The following is a 22308-nucleotide window of genomic DNA, read 5'->3' as shown; positions in this document are numbered from 1 at the left end:
AAATCTTGGTTTTGAATTCTTTATTGAACAAAGAAATTAGAAAAAGCAATATGAAAATAAGTGCTTAAAAGGAGTTTTTAGGCCCACATTAATGCAGCAAGCCAGGGAGGCTAAGCAAAGTAGCCTACTAGTCTACCAGGAAAGACTGTGAGTAAGGGCTAATAATGCAATGTACTTCATTTATATTTAGGCATTTAACATGCCTTCAGCAGCCAGCAGTGAAGGTACCATGGATTCACAGTGTCTTATGCAAAGTGATTCCAAAGATTTTTTCAAATTCTAGAAACACCCATTTTTCTGATTGCTTGTAGGAATCTAATAATTTTATTCCTTAGTTAAACGGTATAGTTAAACACTGAATTTTTGTCAGGATTCTTCTGGGTCTTGGCGTCATGAAACCGTACTCTCAAAGCAAAACTTCTACTGTTTAAAAAGAAAATTTGTTTGGTGAGAAGTCTTAAAAATTGAACTTCTCATCCCAATATTGGAATTTAACATTTTGTTTATTCCCACAATATAATGCACTGTGTTGGAGTACACCCCTACTTTTTACCTCATGTTCTTTATCTTTCGCTGTTTATAACTACTATCTGCCAGACGAATAATAGGGTCAGAATTTTGTAAAGGTTTGATTTGGATTGAGGGGGAAAGAGGAAAAGGGAGAGCAGGCACTGATTTTATGGTAAGTACATGTGAAAAGTATCTGAAAATGTAATTTACACCAGTTCTGACCTCTTATTTACATGGCTGAAGAGTTAAACTAATAAAACATCGATTGCTCAGGCATTCTCCTTCATCTCCTCTTTCCCCCAAATATAGCAGTCACATCTTGGAACAAGTGGCCAAATGTCTTTAAAGATATTAGGCAAGCAAACACTGTCGTACGACATGGATTGCTGTAGCTTTAGAACTGTAGCAAATGTCACCCAGTTTGGGATTAATTCTCAACAAATGCACAATTATAATACAATAAATCATGCCTATAAGTGTTATTAGTACAGTAAGATTCATGCCAGCCTTTGCATCTCTGCAGTACTGCATTGTCAAATACAAACTGTTTCATACTACAATCATTAGAGAAGGAATGGTTTCAGTAGGAGAATGGTTACAAGCAGTTAAATGTCTAATAGAGAAGCTCCTACAAAGCTGCTGTTTGCTTTAAAATGTGCAACCTGTGTTGATTTCTGAAGTGTTTTCCAGGGAGCGTCACAGCAGAAGTTCATTGCTGTTGTTCAAACTTCGGAAATGCGTTTGATCTGAGTAGCTGTGGTATAACAGAAATACATTTTCACTCTTTTGATCTCTCTTTCCCATAGTGAGCCTATGGCTCTTCATGTGCATTCCTGGTGGACAAGATTCCATGACAAAGCAAAGGTGTGTGGTGCTCTTTGATTCCTGCCTTCAGTACAGCCTAGCACTGAAACCTAGAGTCTTCATGAGGGACTATAGAATAGCATATTGACTTCTATGCCAAAAATGAAGTCAGGAAAACTATACATGCTAATAAACCCTGAACAGCAAGAGGTGTTTCTTTTCTTTTATTAAGCTAATGCTCTGGCACAGAAGAGAGGGCTCAGACTTGAGGTTTGTGACATTTTTCACTGCTGTCTTGAAATTCATCTAGCCATAATGACAATCGTCCGACTTTCACATACTCAGTATTATTTACACTGCACAGTGCCCAAAAGAAATAGGCCAAGAGAAATAGTCCCTGAGGTGTCTCAGGCTAACCTTACACTAAAAAATAAAATAGGCCAGAGCCCACTCTCTGCATCTGAGGGCAAAGGACACAGTGCATGCTCAGGCAAGTGATGCTGTTCCTTTTCCTGTTTTTTTCCCCAGCTGGTGTAGTCTCACCCAAACTGGGTGCCAGGAGCAAGCTGTGGCCCTGCTCTTCCTTGAGCCATTCCCAGATATCATCAGCTGAAGCTGAAATGGAGCCCTGGGGCTGGGGCAGAGGGTGCATGGGGGTCCTGGCGGACTCACCAGGGCAGTCAGGCCCTATGGGTACCCTCAGGGTCCTGACAGCACTAAGGAGGAAGAGGAGGGTCTCTTGTCTGTCTTCCAGTCTGCATTACCTGTGACTATCTGTTGTAAGGTTTTGATCAGTCTTTGCTTAGAAATGCTTGAGGTGTTGAGATTTTCCATGACAATTTGCTGTGTAATAGAAAGAGAAATATCAGATCCTGAAATTCCTAGTGCATTACAAAGGAGGGCACTTCCAATGGGTCATTAGTTGGTTTTGACCTTTGGACTGGAGGCCAGGTAAAATGAGCTCTGAAATAAATAACAGTGTAAATAATCTTACTTCCCTGCTTTTTCTTGCATTGAGGAGCTTGTCTTTTTTCTTTCTACAGAAAAAAACCTATTGATAAGATCTGTTACTTTTTAGCCACAAATTGAGAGGGGTTTGTATAGTTTTTCTTTGCTATATTTTTCAGAAGGATAAATTTTCCAGTAACATTTCATTATCAAGTGACATCAGAATGAAAACTGCTAGTTTTGTTTAATAAACCTTTTTTTGCTACAGAAGACTTAATTTTTCATTTCTTGCAAAAATTGAAGCCAAAATTTTGATATTTAAAAACTTCTAAAAATTTAATTCCACTGTACTCACTCCAGAGCCTTTTAAACAAAAAATTATATTGGAGAAATAATTATTAACTATTTAGTCAAAAAATGGGAAAAAATGTCCAATATCTGAAGTTTCTATGTCAACATTTAGAATTCTAAACACTCCATATCAGAAACAGAAAGATTAACTGGTTTAAAACTGATTTTAAATTTTCTTTTTAATTTAAAATTGCATTTTAATTTAAACAGTATTCTGAAAAAAACAGTGTTGTAGCAACAATATTTTGTTAATTTTTGGGAAATAGTTTGTGATTTTCAAAGTGAAATGCCCATTTTGATTCACTGAAAAAGCAAACCAGAAAATAACTTTTTCGGTATTATCCAGTAGATACTTTTTACAGTTTCCTCCTTTTTGATTGTTCTTCTTTTTAATGGTCTTTATCCATAATTAGAAATAATGTTATTGTCATTCAGGTTAGAAAAAACTAATTTCCTAGCCATATACTTATAGCTATTTAACAAAGAAAACTATTGTTTTGAAAACACAAAATTCTGATTTTTTTCCAAAAGCTGTTTAATAAAGCCTTTTAACAAAGAAAACTGTAGGGTTTTTAGCAGACAGAATCCACATATTAAAACTAAATTTGATTAATGTAGTAATTTGCAATAGTTATAAACAGTGATAACTTTAAGTTCAGTAAGTGCAGCTTCTATCATTCCACTAAGATGTAGATTTATTTATAACTTAAGGTAACAATAACATGTAATCACCTGGTACCTTATATTGTTGCTCTAATTATATTAAATGTGGGATATGATTTCTAATATAAAAGGACATTCATGCTTCTGCACATTTGCTAAATTGATTTCTAGATGTATGCCTAGTTAGTTAGTATTTTGAACAGACTAATATAGAAGTACTTGCACTGTTGTAGGAAAGAAATTTTACAGAGGTACATTTCTGCTCAGGTTACTCACACAAAAGTGAGATTTTAGTTTAGAGCTGATTGTGAAGTATATTTCACATTTTTTAATTCTGTCTGTGCCCTTTCATATTGAATTACACAGTGAAATCATCAAAGATATAAACAAAAATATTAGAGAAAAAATAAGCAATCAAATTACTTGGTCAATAAATTGAAATAAACTGATAATTCTGAAATGTTCATTTAATCTGTACAGTTTATTTTAAAATTGCTATTAATATGTTAAGAATTTCGAAGTGGACCTGCTTTGAATTGAAGTTTAAAATTTCTAACTTCTCTACTCCATTTTCTTCTTTTTACCATCTTCATTCAAAGATTTTTTCAAAATCTAAGTAGTCTTTTGAATGAAACAAACCAGCCTTTTTCTCTGTAGGAGAAGAATGAGTAGAAATAATATTCCCAGATATTCCAATTTATATTAATATGCACAGAAGATATATCAGAACTTCAGTGAGCTGGTATGTATTCTTCTTATACATTTCTCAATACTAATAATTTTATGTTTCTGAAAAAAGTCTTGTTTTATTGAAAGCATATGAACTTTTTTTCCTCTTATGTTTGCTTTTTGTTTTGAGAAAACTCAGTCTTCGTTGAAAAATCATCTTCTAACTTTCATTACTGACAATAAATAGTTCTATTTTGGGTTTCAAATTATTTGATATTTTCATAATGCCTTTTAGCTTCCAGACAGTATACAGCATATAATTTCATTTAAAAAAAAATCATACGGAGTTTCTAATCACGCATATAGTGGGAAAAGCTGAGAACCTGAAAATAGTCTTGTTCCAAAATCACAATATATGTGTGTATATATATGACATTAAATATAAATACAAAATACACAATGACATATAAAGGTAAAATGATAATGTAACATTTCTAATATAAAATATGTATTTAGAAGTTAATAAAATAATTGTGCACGTGTAGAGATGCACAAACTTGCTAATCCTTCCCTCAGAGCAACTGCAGACATATATTGGCATATCAGAACACTGTGATCTCATGTCAGAAAAAAAAAATCACCTAATCAGTAAAAAAAAAGGAACTAAAGAAAGATGAGAAAATCTAGAGACATCGTTTAGAATGATGAAATACAAAGCAAAAATGTCTTTAATACTAAAGCAGTATTACATACTAGCAATAAATTTTCCTCACATTCCATACACAAATTTTATCTTTCCAGTGTCACCTTAAAGAAAAAGAAATAATCAAGTCTAGCTTCTTTCTACTTTTTCTGTCCTTTCATTGGACACAGGTCATTTGCCAGGAGCAGAACATTAGTTTAATGAATCATAAGTAGCCTCAGCAATATGTAACTTTTAAAATTATTTCTGAACTAGAATAGATAAAGAACAGAATGTCACACACACTGATTTTGTGTTTTCAAAATGTATCTTAAATCAAGCCTGGAAACGAGGTGAGAAGACCATTGAATGATACACTGATTAGGATGATATCACGCATATCGGCCACAGAAAAAGCACATGTAACTGTGCTGACTTCATTTTGTCTTGGCACACAGTAATAACTCTCAACCTGCAGAACAGCTGATAACAATGTGATAGGGGGAAAAATAGCTGAGCATACTGGAACTGAATGCAAAATAGCAGCCTTTGAAGTGAAAATGTAGATTTAGGCAACGAGAAGAGAAATTTGTGTCTCAAATGACAGCAATATGTTTCTAAAAGTGGCTTTAAGGCACTTCCCATTTGAAACTTATAAATATATTTGTTTAGTTTAGCAAAGGTGCGCTGAGAATTTTGTGGTATGTACTAACTATTTAATTTTTGTGGTTTAGGAAAGAAATCTTGTTAATAATGGAATACTATAGGAAAAGAAGCTTGATTTATCTACTGGGAAAATGTGTGGTGCTTTCTGGTTCAAGAAAATTAATTACATTATTGCAGAGCTGTGCATCTTCTGTGTTTGGATAACTTTATTGTTATTCACATGACACAAACCTTTGCAAATAGCAAATGTTGAAAACACTGAGCCTTACCTGACTGGAAAAAAGAGCTTGAGTTCAGCCAGAAGAGCCTGATGTTCAGCCAGAAATCCTACTTTTTGGTTCTCCCTGAGACTTTGGAAGAACCGGAAGAGAGAGTAATTGAACCCATTTTCACAAACTCTGCATGCAATTTAGGCAAACTCTGCAGAGGATCTCTGCATTAAAATGCGAACGATGCAGTCACTGGTGAAGGCAAGGGCAGTGGCAGACGAATGCCGATGTGTTTGCACGGATCTGTGCATTCAAAGCAAGCACACATCCCTGAGACTGTGCAGAGCACTCTTATTGTTGCAGCACTGCACGTGTCCCCCCAGCCAGCACTTTTTTGTCAGATTTCTACAGAGTGCCAGACCTGAGCTCTACTTTTCTTCAGCAGTGAAAGAATAGACCAGTTGGGACCCAAACTCAGTCTGTGCTTTTTTGGTTACGGCTTTCAGTGCTTGTTATGGTAGAAGCACTGTGGAATCTGTCATTTCAGTATTCATCCTCAAAATACCTAAACTAAAATTTAAGCTTCCCATGTTGCAGATACAGCTGTCTTTATGGGTATTAAAACCTGCCTGCCTCCACACATCACAGTGTGCTAACAATCTGACTTACGGCTCATCAGTCTGGAAAATAAAAGATATTATTATTGATGAGCCTGTTTATCTATTCACGCCTCATTCCTTTGACCTTTAGGGAGGAAGTCTAAAACAGACGGCATCAATCTGATGTCATGACAGCTTGCTGACCACACTATTCTTGAATCACCAGGCAAAGTAGTGAAACTTTTACTTAAAACCACATAAATGAGAAAGATCACCATTGATTAAGGAGGACCTCTGCCCTCTCCAGCCATTTGCAGTTTAGTATGTAGAGAAAACAGCCTCACTCATCGGCAGCGGGAAGTGCCATCACATTGTCTGCTGGAGGAAAGATTTAATGTTCTCCTCACTAGACCCAGGATTATCTTTTGTGTTTAAGTTAGGTGGCCATTGCAGATCATGCAGAGTGAACTGACTTAACTGGCTTTAGGGGAGCTGCAGATGTTCAGGTCCCAGCCTCTCCCAGCACAATAAGCACTCAGAGGATGCAGAGCATAAAAGGCCCTCAGCATACACACAAAATGCTGGAGGTAACTGTGACTATTGCTAATGAACGGTAGAAGGATGATTTCCTCTGCTCTATGTGTGTGTGAGTGCGTGTGTAAGTGTGTGTGTGTGTTTTCCTTCCTCCTTAAAACAAATCGCAGCAATAACTTTCAACCCAATAACCTTCATAAAAACTCCACGGTGACTAATTATAAGAGAACTGGGAGTATCTAGTATTACCAGAAATAGGATTGTTATTCAGTAACCTTGGGAGGTTGAACATCCAATGATGCTCTGATTCCGTAGTTATTAGATGGGGGGCCTAGTGAAGGTTGTTTCAGATTGCTGCTGGCGTCTTGCTGCTGAGCTCTGTATATTCAATGCCACAATGTCAGCAGCTTGAAATTCCCTGTCTGGATTTTATGCAGCTAATAATCTTCAATTTAGTACTGTTTGTGAAGAAAGAGAATGAGAATGAGGTGTTTTCAAAGTAGGGGCGTTCTCTGCAGCTCTCTGTCTAGGGCAAGCCCTGACAGTATGTTCTCACGAGCTGCTCACCTGCAGCAATGAATCGTGTACAAAAAAAACCAATTTGCTTAAGCTGCTGTGATGTGTACTGAAGTTGATTAACAGAATGCAGACATTTGAAATTGCCTTTGTATTGTATACATGGCTTTGTTTGAACAAAAAGTAGCAACAAGTAAAGAGGAACTAGTATGCCTGCCAGAGATTTCGACACACCCAGATCTTCAACTCCTCCCACTCCGTGAAAGCAGGAAGACCAGTGGATTTCAGCGTTACTGAAGCAGGGAGGATGTTCCACTTTCACACTGCTGATAAGGGAAGAACAAACCAGCAAACAAGACAGCAGACTAGTCTTTACAGACAATGGTCTTCAGGGCACTGGTTTAATTCCATTCCAGAAGGTGACAAACAAAGCCACAAAATTAATTTCCAGTCCCAACATCTGTGTTTTTGTAATAAGAGACTTACAACTCCCAGATGATTCTTGGACAAATGACTTTGAAAGGCTGTTATGACTGGAAAGAGAAGCCAGCCCTGTCCTTCCCTCCACAGAAGTTCTGCTCCATGAGTCATGAGTTGTTTCACCAGTAGTTTCTTTAAAATTTGGTTGTTGGAAGGAGACCAGATAGATTTAGGGAGAGTTATTAGTAACAAGTGCGCCAATTACAATATATGTCAACCTCATTAGGAATCAGTACTTAAGTTAGAAAAGTAAGATGAGGGTCAAACACAAGTTAGAGACCCGTTTTCTCAGATTAGAGACCCTTTTTCACATAATACCAATATGTTTTTACCACAGTTCAGACATAGCACTCTTCTGAGCAGACTGAGAGGTGTGAAAATGCAGAATCTGACTTGTCCCATCCATCCAGAAAAAGTTTTGGTATGATTTCAGTCCAGTCCAGTCCAGTCTTCAGTCTAGTACATATTGTCTGGCAGTTTTTCAAAATCTGCTCCTTAAGCTGCTCTGTAGACAGGCAACCTTGTTTCATTGAAAACTGATCTTCTCAGCTTGCAAGCAGAGGTTAGGACTTACTTCAGGATTTGCTTCTTTCACAAAATATTTTCCCTATCTTGTCTGTCTTTAGACAGAATCAGCAATTAGGATCAATTCTTCAGAAATCTTCATACCCCAACCTGCACTCTTTCTTTTTTGTTTGTTTTTAAATTGCACAATCATACCATCATCATGCATATAGAAACAAAAGCTGTATTTTTATAAAATTTTGAGCCTGTTTTAAAATTGCCAAGGTTTTTCATTTTCCCGCTATAAAATTATCTTTCATTACTCTTTCCTAAATAGACAAAACACTCTTACCTGTACCTGCAGTTGAAAAACTGCTGAATTTTCACATCAGTCCATTTTCACTCAAATCTAACACAGATAATTAAAATCATACCATGATGTAAGAAGTAAAAATAGTGCAATGCCTCCCACTATGGCTCATTACAGGATATTGTCTGTAACATGACTGAACAAATAAAAATATATATTACTAATTGACTCACCTGAGGAACCAAAGCAGCCTGCTCCTGACTATGTCTAAATGGCTTTCAGGCATAACTCTCAGCCCATTCTCAAGTCTGGACTTACTGAGTATCCACAGCACTTGCAGGCAAACCCGTATTTTAACATGGAGATGCTTGAGAGTCAGAGGATGCTGATACTTGGTCCTCTACTTCTAATACAAACCGAAACACACAATCCTGCACTGTGAGCACATGGAAAAGTGGGGGATACAACTGAGATGATACACAAAAAATGATGCTTTTACTTCCTGTATTCAGTATAGCTATTGGCATGGGTGCAATCTATTTCACAGTATCTTGCAGAATGGAAAGCTAATTCCTTTTGCAAAACTGAAATAATGTCCAAACTATCAAATATTTGGATTTTATATGTAACTGAACAAGTTGAATCTGAATTAATGAATGTTTGTGTTTGTGAACAAGTACAATACAAGCTTTAATTCAGTGAGATTAATCTGACTTTGCAAACTGCACTTGCTGCAGAAATTCAAAGCTATTAATCACAGAATCACAGAAAAACTAAATCATTAAGGTTGGAAAAGACCTGTAAGATCATCAAGTCCAGCCATCAACCCAAGACCATCATGCCCACTAAACCATGTCCCTAAGTGCCACGTCTACACGTTTTTTGAACACCTCCAGGGATGGTGACTCCACCACTTCCCTGGGCAGCCTGTTCCAATGCTTCACCACTCCCTCAGTAAAGAAATTTTTCCTAATATCCAGTCTGAACCTCCCCTGGTGCAACTTGAGGCATTTCCTCTTGTCCTGTTGCTAGTTACTTGGGAGAAGAGACCAACACCCACCTCTCTGCAACCCCCTTTCAGGTAGTTGTAGAGAGCAATGAGGTCTCCCCTCAGCCTTCTCTTCTCCAGGCTGAACAACCCCAGGTCCCTCAGCTGCTCCTCAGAAGACTTGTGCTCCAGACACTTCACCAGCTTCATCGCCCTTCTCTGGACACGCTCCAGCACCTCAATGTCCTTCTTGCCATGAGGGGCCCAAAACTGAACACAGTATTTGAGGTGTGGCCTCACCAGTGCCAAGTACAGGGGCACAATCACCTCCCTGCTCCTGCTGGCCACATTATTTCTGATACAGACCAGGATGCCGTTGACCTTCTTGGTCACCTGGGCACAGTGCTGGCTCATATTCAGCCAGCTGTCAATCAACACCCCCAGGTCCTTTTCTGCGGGGCAGCTTTCCAGCCACTCGTCCCCAAGCCTGTAGCATTGCATGGGGTTGTTGTGGCCAAAGTGCAGGACCCGGCACTTGTCCTTGTTGAACCTCATCCAATTGGCCTGGGCCCATCGATCCAGCCTGTCCAGATCCCTCTGCAGAGCCTTCCTACCCTCAAGCAGATCAACGCTCCCACCCAACTTGGTGTCATCTGCAAACTTACTGAGAGAGCACTCAATCCCCTCATCCAGATCATTGATAAATATTCTAGTTCAATCCTGATCAAATTAGACTGTTTTGAAACCAGTGTGTTACGAGCCTGTTTCTTTCCAGCTTTGCCATGATATTTGGTAGTCTTCTGTTTCTATGCATCTGTTGTTCTATAAAGTGTTCCAGTAAAGAATTAATCAGTGTATTTTAACTTCAATATGGCAGCTTTGAAGAATGTATTTAAAATAGTTTGCATTTACTTTATTTCTTATTTCATTTGTATCTGTAGCAGACTTTTGGAGCTGATGATTGAAATAAGAGCACAATTACAAGATATCTTTGCAATTGTAATTAAACTGTTAATTGGTATTGGTGACTTTTCATACCTGACATTTAGCATCGGTGAATAACAACATAGTAAACAGCAGCAATAAAAACTGCATTATTTTTCCCTTGCAAAACTCTGAAACCAGTTCTGCTTTAAATTTTGCAAGCTCATTTGATGTCAGTGTTAAAGCATAATTTGTTCAAAATCTCCAACAGTCTGTGGGAGGAGAACTGTGTTCGTAATTAGATATTGCTGCAGGTAGCAAGTGCGTATCATATACTGCTACACAAACAAACTCTAAATAGGATATGCTGAGTAAAGAACAATACTGAATTTGATAGTTTAGCCATGAAGTTAAATGCCACCCCTGCGACTGCATTCAGAAAGCATGAAAATAACAATGTGCAGCAATAATGTGAAAAATGTGATAAAGAGTAGCAGAACTAAAAATCAAGAAAACCTCTCTTTACCAAAGAAGAATAAATACTGTTTGCTAACATCTCCCTCTCCCTGCTAAACTGAAGATTGGTGTAAAAAAATATGGGTCTGCTGAATATGCAAAAAGTGCTAGCATCTAATCCATCATTGAACCAACTATAGGGTATATGAGAGCTAGTCCTACAGAATATTTTCATTGTCTAGTTTGTTTGCAGTTGCTGATATCAGTGAAGAGAATCTGTTCTTCCAGGATGTGAAAGGAGATAATTTCTTGCAGAAACTTTTTCTATCTATCATTCATTTAAATTGAAAATGCAAATTGATGTCTATTAATATCATTTATGATAAAATAAAGAATGCAAAAATATATTTTTGTCTCCATTTTACTTTGAGGAAAAACATTATTGTTTGTTTCAAGATGATAAATACAGATATAGAACAAGAAAATGGAAGAAGAGCCCAAAAGAGGAAAATAATATGTTTATACCTGTCCTAACCCCAAACTGCACATTATTACATCTGATCATTTATGATCTGATGAACCAACCTCAGCATGGACAAACTTAAATCTAGTTCTTTCACTTTGAAAATGATCACATGTATGTTTATTAAATGTGTCTTATGCTGTAGCCTCATATAATGCTAAAAATTATGAACTGAGATGTTCTACCAGGCCTATCATCTTCAAAAGAATAGTTGCTGGAATCCAATCTTGTTGTCCCCTGTCATTTAAGTAGTCCTGCTCAAGACCCTGGCATTGCTCAAGTAGCCAAAGGTTACTTGAATAAGAAAAAATTGCAGAGTTTTGAGATTATTTATTAATATAACAAGCATGTTTACCTCATTCAATACAGATGCATGTTTTACTTTTCTTGGCTGATTGCAATGCATTTCCACAACTGAAAAAAACAGTTTGGTTATATTTTCTAGTCAGATAGTTCTCTGCATAAAGCTTATTGGAACCTTATATTGCATTTAAAGTTCATTTCCACTCTGAATTTGGCAAGCAGTTTTTTAATACAGGAAAATAATATTTAAATTATCCATGCTAAACAACAGATTTTAATTGCACTTTATACTTTTCTTTCCTCTTTTACACTATAAGTGATTTGGAATATTGAGCAAGCATGTTAAATCCCTGATATGTAACAAGTTTTCATTTAAAAGTTAAATGGTACTGGATTGGAATATGCCTACTGTTTCCATCAAAGTCTGCTGTCCTATTCTGACAGGGCTTGATCCTGAGTGATACTTCACAGTTATAAATGTGACTGACTGAGTTTGCAGCGCTTTCAAACTAAGCTTTTCAAGGACAGCTTTAATGCTTATTTACACATTGATTTCAACTTACTCACTTGAGTGACTAAGGACTGTTTACACAGGTATGATATTATCAAACTGAATTTGTCTCATTTAACATATAAAAACTCAAACACAGATGAAGTATTGAACAGAACTGTTTTTCAGCTCTTGTGTAAATCTCCTTACTAATTCTGTTAACAAATTCCCTGATATTTTAAATCTTGCTTTCCCCCTGCTTTATTTTATAATAGAGAAAGAACTTTTCAGCTATTTTATTCTCAAACAGTAAAAAGGCATGAAGGTAAATGAAGAAATTAGATAGACTCTCATAGAACAAATGAGATATGCAATGTTCTGAAATGCTATAATTTCTTGGGGAGAGAAAAAGAAAGATAAGGAAATGAGGAGGGGTAGCTACAATTTTACTGACATCACAGGAATCTGCTTTATTAAGAATCAAGTGACCTTAAATGCCACAGGGCCGTTAAAAGTAATGGGATGAGATCTCAAGCCAGTGAGTGATGTGAAGCCAGTTCCTTCTCAGGGGCTCAAGCTGTAACATCCACATTAATGTATTAGTATCAGTAGATGAAACATAACGAATACTAAATCTAATTTACATAATGGATGAGACTAGGAAAGCAGTTCCAGATGGCTGGTGAACACCTTGAGCCAAAAGAGGAAATTTTTTTTTGACAAAGCAGCATCCACAAGTCTAAAGTGCTGAGATTAGATCAGGCTGATGAGAATATGGACTTTGAGTGATTTGTTGCCCTTAAGTCTGAAGAAAGTTAAAATACCCCTCAAGAACAACAGCATTCCATACAGCTGTAGGACCTTCTCTGCTTATTGCTGTCATTTACTCATAGCTGTCTCAGGTAGTTCAAAGGAAATTAGAGATGTAAACCTCAGAAAAATCTTATTCTTTGACCAGTTGTATTGGGTTTGCGTGGCAGCGTTTTGGTAGCGGGGGGCTACAGGGGTGGCTTCTGTGGGAAGCTGCTAGAAACTTCCCCTATGTGTGACAGAGCCAATGCCAGCCGGCTCCAAGACGGACCTGCCACTGGCTAAGGCTGAGCTAATCAACAACAGTGGTAGCACCTCTGTGATAACATATTTAAGAAGGGGGAGAAAACCTGGGAAACGACAGCCGGAGAAGAGAGGAGTGAGAATATGTGAGAGAAAGAACTCTGCAGACACCAAGGTCAGTGAAGAAAGAGGGGGAGGAGAGGCTCCAGGCGCCAGAGCAGAGATTCCCCTGCAGCCCCTGGTGAAGACCACGGTGAGGCAGGTTGTGCCCCTGCAGCCCATGGAGGTCCACGGTGGAGCAGATATCCACCTGCAGCCCGTGAAGGACCCCACGCTGGAGCAGGTGGATGCCTGAAGGAGGCTGTGACCCCATGGGAAGCCCACGCTGGAGCAGGCTCCTGGCAGGACCTGTGGACCCATGGAGAGAGGAGCCCACGCTGGAGCAGGTTTGCTGGCAGGACTTGCAATCCCGTGGGGGACCCACGCTGGAGCAGTCTGTTCCTGAAGGACTGCACCCCGTGGAAAGGACCCATGCTGGAGCAGTTTGTGAAGAACTGCAGCCTGTGGGAAGGACCCACGTTGGAGAAGTTCGTGGAGAACTGTCTCCCATGGGAGGGACCCCACGCTGGAGCAGGGGAAGAGTGTGAGGAGGAAGGAGCAGCAGAAACAACATGTGATGAACTGACCGCAACCCCCATTCTCTGTCCTTCTGCACCGCTCGGGAGGAAGAGGTAGAGAAAATTGGGAGTGAAGTTGAGCCTGGGAAGAAGGGAGGGGTGGGGGGAAGGTGTTGGTTTTTTAAGATTTGGTTTTATTTCTCATTATCCTACTCTGATTTTGATTGGTAATAAATTAAACTAATTTCCCCAAGTCAAGTCTGTTTTGCCCATGATGGTAATTGGTGAGTGATCTCTCTATGTCCTTGCCTCGACCTACGAGCCTTTCTTCATATTTTCTTTCTGCTGTCCAGCTGAGGAAGGGGAGTGAGTGAGCGGCTGTGTGGTGATTAGTCCGGCTGGGACTAAACCACGACACCAGTTCTGTTGAATATGTCTTCAAATAGTCAACTCACATGCTCAAAGTCAAAGTCATATTTATGCATTGTACTGGGTTGGTACCTTAATGCACATAAGCGGCAGAATTTTGGATTCTTTGATCATGGGTTGCTCTACACAGCACCAGGCCTGCTGTCGACAGGCAGGGAATGCCTGTCTCTGAGGGGGAGAAGGATCCTGGGTCAGGAGTTAGCAGGGCTCAGTGAAAGAACCTTAAACTATATTTGAAGGGGGATAGGGATAAAACCAGGCTCACTGGAGATAAGCCTGGGGGTGGCATGCCAGTGCTTGAGGGGTGGTATGCTGGCAAGGACCTTTGGACTGCCATCTCAGTGGAGGTAGGGGATGGGGACCCATGTGGCAGCAGAGACGTAGGGGTTGTAGATGTGCTAGAAACCAGAGAAGGGAAGTGCTTGAGCATCAGCCACATAGGAATTAGGGCTTCTTCTCCCAAAAAGGTGGCAGGATCAATAGCCCAACTAAAGTGCATCTATACCAAGGCATGCAGCATGGGCAGCAAGCAGGAGGAGCTGGAAGCCATTGTCCAGCAGGAAAATTCTGATATAGTGGCCATCAAGGAAACATGATGGGATGACTCACACACTGGAGTGCTCCACTGGAAGGCTACAAACTCTTCAGAAAGGACAGGTGAGGAAGGAGAGGTGGTGGGGTAGCTCTCTATGTCAAAGAGTGTTTTGATTGTCTAGAGGTTAACGATGGTGATGATAGGGTTGAGTGTCTGTGGGTAAGAATCAGGGGGAAGGCCAAAAAGACAGATATCATAGTGGGAGTCTGTTATAGACCACCCAACCAGGATGAGGAGACAGATGAAATAGTCTATAAGCAGCTGGGAGAAGTCTCATGATCGCTAGCCCTTGTTCTCGTGGGGGACTTCAACTTACCAGATGTCTGCTGGAAATACAATGGGGCAGAGAGGAAACAATTTCAGAGGTTCCTAGAGTGTGTGGAAGATGACTTCCTGACACAGCTGGTGAGTGAGCCAACTAGGGAAGGCGCCCTGCTGGACCTGTTATTTGTGAACAGACAAGACCTTGTGGGGGTTGCGACGGTGGTAGCATTTTTGATTCTCAGAGAAGAAAGGAGGGGGGTCAGCAGAACTGCTACCTTGGACTTCTGGAGGGATGATTTTGGCCTGTTCAGGAGCCTGGTGGACAGAGTCCCTTGGTAGGCAGTCCTGAAAGGCAAAAGAGTCCAGGAAGGCTGGACACTCTTCCAGAAGGAAGTCTTAAGACACAGGAGCCAGCCATCCCCATGTGCCGGAAGACGAGCCGGCGGGAAAGAAGACCTGCCTGGCTGAAGAGAGCTTTGGATGGAACTGAGGAAATAAAAGAGAGTTTATCACCTTTGGAAGAAGGGGCAGGCAACTCTGGAGGACTACAAGGATGTCATGAGGTTTTGCAGGGAGAAAATTAGGAGGGTCAAAGCCCAACTAGAACTTAACCTGGCGACTGCTGTAAAAGGCAATAAAAAAAGTTTCTATAAATACCTTAAGAACAAAAGGAGGGCTAAGGAGAATCTTTGTCCTTTACTGGATGCAGAGGGAAACATGGTGACAAAGGATGAGGAAAAGGCTGAGGTACTTAATGCCTTCTTTGCAAGACCACTTGTTCTCCAGGTACCCAGCCCCCTGAGCTGGAAGATAGGGACTGGGAGCAGAATGAAGCCCCCACAATCCAAGGGGAAATGGTTAGTGACCTACTACACCACTTAGACACCCACAGGTCTGTGGGACCTGATGGGATCCACCCAAGGGTACTGGGGGAGCAGGTGGAAGTGCTCACCAAGCCACTTTCCATCATCGACCAGCAGTCCTAGCTAACCGGGGACATCCCAGTTGACTGGAGGTTAGCAAATGTGATACCCATCTACAAGGACCAGAAGGAAGATACAGGGAACTACAGGCCTGTCAGTCTGATCTCAGTGCCAGGGAAGATTATGGAGCTGATCATCTTGAGGGTCATCAGGACAACCAGGCGATCAGGCCCATTCAGCATGGGTTTATGAAAGGAAGGTCCTGATTGACTAACCTGATCTCCTTCTATGACAAAGTGACCCGCTTAGTGGATGATGGAAAGGCTGTGGATTTAGTCTACCTAGACTTTAGTAAAGCTTTTGAGACTGTTTCCCACAGCATTGTCCTGGAGAAACTGGCTGCTCATGGCTTGGGCAGACACACTCTTCGCTGGGTAAAAAACTGTCTGGATGTTTGGGCCGAAAGGGTTGTGGTGAATGGAGTTAAATCTGGTTGGTGGCTGAGCACAAGTGTTGTTCCCCAGGGCTCAGTATTGGGGCTAGTTCTCTTTAATATCTTTATCAATGATCTGGATGAGGGGATTGAGTGCATCCTCAGTAAGTTTGCAGACGACACCAAGTTGGGGAGGAGTGTTGATGTGCTTGAGGGTAGGAAGGCTTTTCAGAGGGATCTGGCCAGGTGGGATCAATGGGCCGATGCCAACTGTATGAAGTTCAACAAGGCCAAGTGCCAAGTCCTACACTTGAGTCACAACAACCCCATGCAATGCTACAGCCTGAGGGAAGAGGGGCTGGAAAGCTGCCCCGCAGAAAAGGACCTGGGGGTGTTGATTCACAGCCAGCTGAATATGAGCCAGCAGTGTGCCCAGGTGGCCAAGAAGGCCAACAGCATCCTGGCCTGTATCAGAAACAGTGTGGTCAGCAGGACTAGAGAAGTGATTGTGCCCCTGTACTCGGCACTGGTGAGGCCGCACCTCAAATACTGTGTTCAGTTTTGGGCCCCTCACTACAAGAAAGACATTGAGTTGATGGAGCGTGTCCAGAGAAGGGCAATGAAGCTGGTGAGGGGTCTGGAGTACAAGCCTTATGAGGAGCAGTTGAGAGACCTGGGGTTGTTTAGCCTGGAGGAGTCTCAGGGGAGACCTTATTGCTCTCTACAGCTACCTGAAAGGAGGTTGCAGTGAGGTGGCTGCAAGTTGCGTCAGAGGAGGTTTAGATTGGATGTTAGGAAAAACTTCTTCACTGAAAGGGTTGTCAGGCATTTGAACAGGCTGCCCAGGGAGGCGGTTGAGTCACTATCCCTGGAGGTATTTAAAAGACATGTGGATAAAGCACTTAGGGACATGGTTTTTTGGTGGACTTAGCAGTGTTAGGTTAACGGTTGGACTTGATGATCTTAAAGGTCTTTTCCAACCTGAATGATTCTATGATTCTAACAGTACCGAATGCTGTGGTGGCTGAAGGGAGGTATATAAAAGGGACTGTTTACTCTCCAGAGCAAAGGTCTTTTCCAACCTAAACAATTCTATGATTCTATGATTCTATGATAATGCTCATTGTGTGGAAATGCTGGACTATTCATGAACTCAGTACAACACTCAAACGTTCAAACAGTTTAAAGGCAAATGAGAATGCAATGTCCTTTTTTACAACCATATGCTTGCTTTATAAATGATCTGTCCAAGCCTGGCACAGATATAAAATCAAATGCATTGGATTAGCTTTATCAGTGCATTGAATTATGTGTTACTGGAAGTAGGAGTCTGTTTTGCCACTGAAAGAAGGAACTGATGTCCTTGATGACTTCTTATTCTTGGAGAAGGCTGTTTTTTGTGAATGAGCTGAAGAAGGGCAAGAAATATTTTCCCCAAATCACGAAAACTATTGCTGTTTCAAGAATCCCAGTCAGTCCATTCTGTGTACCTACTAGTGCTGATAAACCTCAGCTGGACTGATTGGTGTGCTTCACTCACTATGTTAGAATTATATTATGGTTAAACCCACTTCTATTAAATCAATATTATCATTTCCACATCTGCAGTAAGGAAAAAGTCCTGTCTTACCTTTTTCCCTCTCCCTGGTTAGACTGACAATGACATTAGAGAGTTTTTGCCTTTCCCTGTAGCAGGCAGTGCAGTCTACTTCCTAGGATAACTGTGGCAATTTAAGTCAGTGTCTTTGCTGTCAGAAAGCTATACCATTAGCAACATTATTTTCTGGGGCACATTATTCTTATTTGTTGTTCTCATGTATTAAAGATATTGAGTATAAAAGAGTATTTGAAGGATTGATTTAGTCATTGTGAAGAGGTGGAGGGGTGACAGAGGAGATGCACTTAGGGAGCCTTAGAGCTTTCACGTGGTCGCCTACAATTCCTGATAGTAATTCAGTGTCTGGAAGAGCCTAGCTAGACTTCTATTTCATAGCTTTTTCTATCTCAAGTAAATATCGGAACATAAAATATAAAAGAGACTTGGAGAATGTTAATTGAAACATTATAGATTTGAGTGTTTGTGAGTGTGCGCACGTGTGTGTCTGCACATGTGTACGTGTGTAAACACACTTTAAATATATACGTTTGTAGGAGTAAGAGATGGGAAGGAGTTATGTAGACCATTTGGTAGAAGGTCATTCCAAATTTGGAGAACAAGCTCAGAAAGTTTGTCAAAGTTTGTGAACAATTTTTGGATTTCAAAAGTTTATCAACACCAGTTCTTTCTCAAATGTTCATTTGATTCTTGGTATGCCAAAAAAAGACGCCAGCAAATTCCCACCAAGAAATTGCACGAGGAAATATTTCTGAGTACAGAGAAGCTTCACATGGAATTTCCAGTTCTCAGAGACCCACTTAGGTGAAATGCTGCTGTGTGGAATGTAGGGCATCTGCTGCCTTGCAGGATTATGTTGTACAGTGAACAAGAAGTAGAGAGGGATATTGGATTTGTGAGGCTTGGAAAAATAGATTGCCTGTTTTCAAAGTTCTGTTATGTTAGTTGACTTTGTTTCTGCTGTGGTTCTAAGATTTTCAGAGTAATAAATAACTGTTTGCTTGGGGTTTTTTAAACATTGACAGTAATGAACTTAGGGTTACAGCTTGATAAGAAATCAAAATAAGACATTACATGGAGTTATTAATCTGGTTTTCAATCAGCCCTAATATGCTAAAAGAGACTATTGGAGGAAAGTTACCAGCAAGGGGGAAAAATAAAATAAAAATCTAAACGCACTGCATTTAAATTATATCAGAATATAACTCTATAAAGAGATATTTTACTACACAATGCAGCAAAAGATTTTTTGATGAAACAACTTTTCTACAGTCTTAAAATTAAAAAATGCTAATGGAATTATTTAAAGAGCGTTTTCTTTTTACATCCTTCCCCCATTCTTTTCCTTTCTTAAAAATCAGTAACAAAATTGCTGTTAACTTGATGTATTTTCCCTCACCTCTGATCTGTGAGCACAATTATGGGCTGTGTGTCACTGGAAACAGGATAAAAAGTCATCAAAATGATAACAATGTTGGGAAGTGAGGTGAAATGAGGAAGGTATGATGCAAATGCATCCTTTTGTGCTATGTGAAGCATAAAATGAAAGCATTCTTCATTGCAGGGAAGTGGTTATGAAACACATTTGAGAATAGCAGCTAGATTTATGTTGACTTAATATTAAGTTTATATTGATTGAGATGAAACAGCCAAAACATGAATAGATACACTAATTCATATTATTATGTACTTTTGGCAGCTCTATTTTTTTGTAAGCTTGATGAAAAATATAGTCAAACTAATTCATCCCTAGAGGCTTGCCTTATTTAGAGATTTCATAGTGTCTGCTTTGTCTATCTTTTCTTAATTTGTTCAAACAAACACTATTTTGATCCTTAAATTAAGTTGGCTTGTTGCTTCTCCCTCAAGATGGTTGCACATCATTAGAGAGGTGGTGGAACAAGTACAATTGCAAACATCTGCTACTGTGGCACAGCGATGCCATAAGCTGATCTGCAGCCATTGTGACTGTCAGAACTTCAAGTTTATGTAAAGGTCACATTGTTTAATTGAGGATAAATGACCTCGGGGTTTCATGCCATCATTAAGGGCCTATAAACCCATTTTGATTATTCTGTAAATTTGTTATGTGAAGGGAGAAACTATATGAAGTCAGCAAGTGTCCAGAACTGTTCTCTTTGTGTGCTTTTTTATTACTTATGAAATATTCTTGATCATTTTTATCACATGGTATTTCCAGTGCTGATACCTAGACCTTTGTAGATGGGAGACAATAATACTCTAATAGTATGATATACTGAATTATTAAATTGTACTGCTGCTAGTCATGGGTATTTAAGTTCATACAGAATATGAATACTGCACATGAACAGACACTTTTCATGAGTTTAAAACTCAGGACTTTTTTTTTTCTTTTTACTGTCAATATAAGAAAGTGACTTATTTATAATTGCTAGCATCCTATCTTTTACAGCCTGGCAACTTGTGTATGATCCTACAAAGACAGCTTTCCTTAACATAAGGAAATAAGATTTCACCACAAATTACAGAAGTTAGTTGTACAAATGAGCCACCTCTGCCTAAATCTGAAAATGTTCTCACACTTTCAGCAATCACTGTAGTCAGAGAAGCTATGTACCTACTTACCTTTAGGGATTACGTTCTTCATTTTGTTTGGACAGATCTTCAGTTAGTGTAAATTGGAATTGCTTCATTGCCTTCAGAAATGTGATAACAATTTATGCCAGCTCAAAATGTGGTGCTTAATCTTGGGACTGAGAGAAGAAGGTGAAAAAAAGGAACACTACATATCAACTTAAAAAAAATAGCCTTCATTCTTAAAACAAGATGATGGAAAATTTAATACAAGTTATAAATAGGGCCATTAATTTGATCTACAATGCTCTAGCAGCATACTCCATTAAGCATCCGTATTTACTTAGCTCCTACTGTGCCACCAGCATGACATAGCAAAGTTACTATGTGAAACCCTTCCATAATATCGTATTAGTTTTGTGTTTCAGACTTGGTTAAAATGCACGTAACTGTACAATAAAGTTTCTAGATTTGCCAAGTGTCCACCTGATATCATAATACCTTGTGTTAAAATAGGGCTAATATGTTTGATATGCCTCATTCTGAATCTAATTGGTCTGTGTGAGTTTAGAAACTTGACTCAAATATTAAATTTATATTCGACTTTGAGTTGAAAAACATGAAAACCTTGTGTGAAAAACATGGAATTGATAAGAAAACTTTTGCTAAAGCACAAAATTTTAAAAAAAGGAGATGAACACATGAAAAATCAGTCCACAGAAAAGTGAAAAAAAATTAAATGATAGGGTTAGATGATTGTGTAATGAAGACAAATTGAGTTTCCGTCTCAGAAGACAAGGGCCGAGGGCATGAACACCCTTCCTACTGCTGTGATCAAAAAGACAGACTCGGAATATAAGACTAGCAAGAACCTCCAAGGTCAGTGAATCCAATTCCCATAAAAATGGGCAATTATTTCATAGTGCCTTATACATGTAATTCCTAATGTCACATTACACTGCCTACAGATGGCTTGGGAGAGGGGTTTGTTCTCGGTATTCATTCGTATTGGAAGATGGTTCAGACCTTTATTTCTTTTCTGACTAGAAACAACTTCTAATTACTATCCTAAATTTATTAATTTTAGTCCCTCCTAAAATTTCCAGGTCCTCAGAGTTACCCTACTCACTGCTCAGTTCAGTGAACAGTACACAAGATTCTGTGTCCAGAAATATCACTGTAAAATTGTATACTGAGTGCAGAGGCAATCAGATTAGATTCTGCAGTGGTCCCTTCTGGCCTGTTTTTACTTTTCCCATTGATCAGCTCAATAGCAGGGATTATACAGAAAGTAGATTTGAAATAGCACAGAGAGTTGTGATAACAACTTCATAGTTAACTTGCCCAATACCTTTCCCAACATCTCAGTAAGTATTTTATAAACTCTTATTTTCTGTTTCCTGGGGTTTGGGGTTTTGTTTGTTTGTTTATTCGTTTGGTTTTATTATTTTTATTTTGATTTTTTGAGACTCACTGTTTCTCTTGGTCAGCTTTCATTCATTAAGTTTCCATGAAAAAAAGGCCATTCTCCAGCTAAAGATACATGTTATGTTCCTAGAAAAGAGTGAGTTGTCTGACAGGCAGTAGAAAGAAGCTTGCCTCGCTCTTCCTTGAGTCTTTAACTTTTTTGCAGTTAAGTAAACTAGAGGGCTTCAGTCAATAATACACATAAACAGTAACATTCACAGAAACAT

Source organism: Gavia stellata, chromosome 7 (assembly GCF_030936135.1).
Source record: "Gavia stellata isolate bGavSte3 chromosome 7, bGavSte3.hap2, whole genome shotgun sequence".
NCBI classification, from domain to species: Eukaryota; Metazoa; Chordata; class Aves; order Gaviiformes; family Gaviidae; genus Gavia; species Gavia stellata.
Note: the sequence above shows the minus strand (reverse complement) of the source record.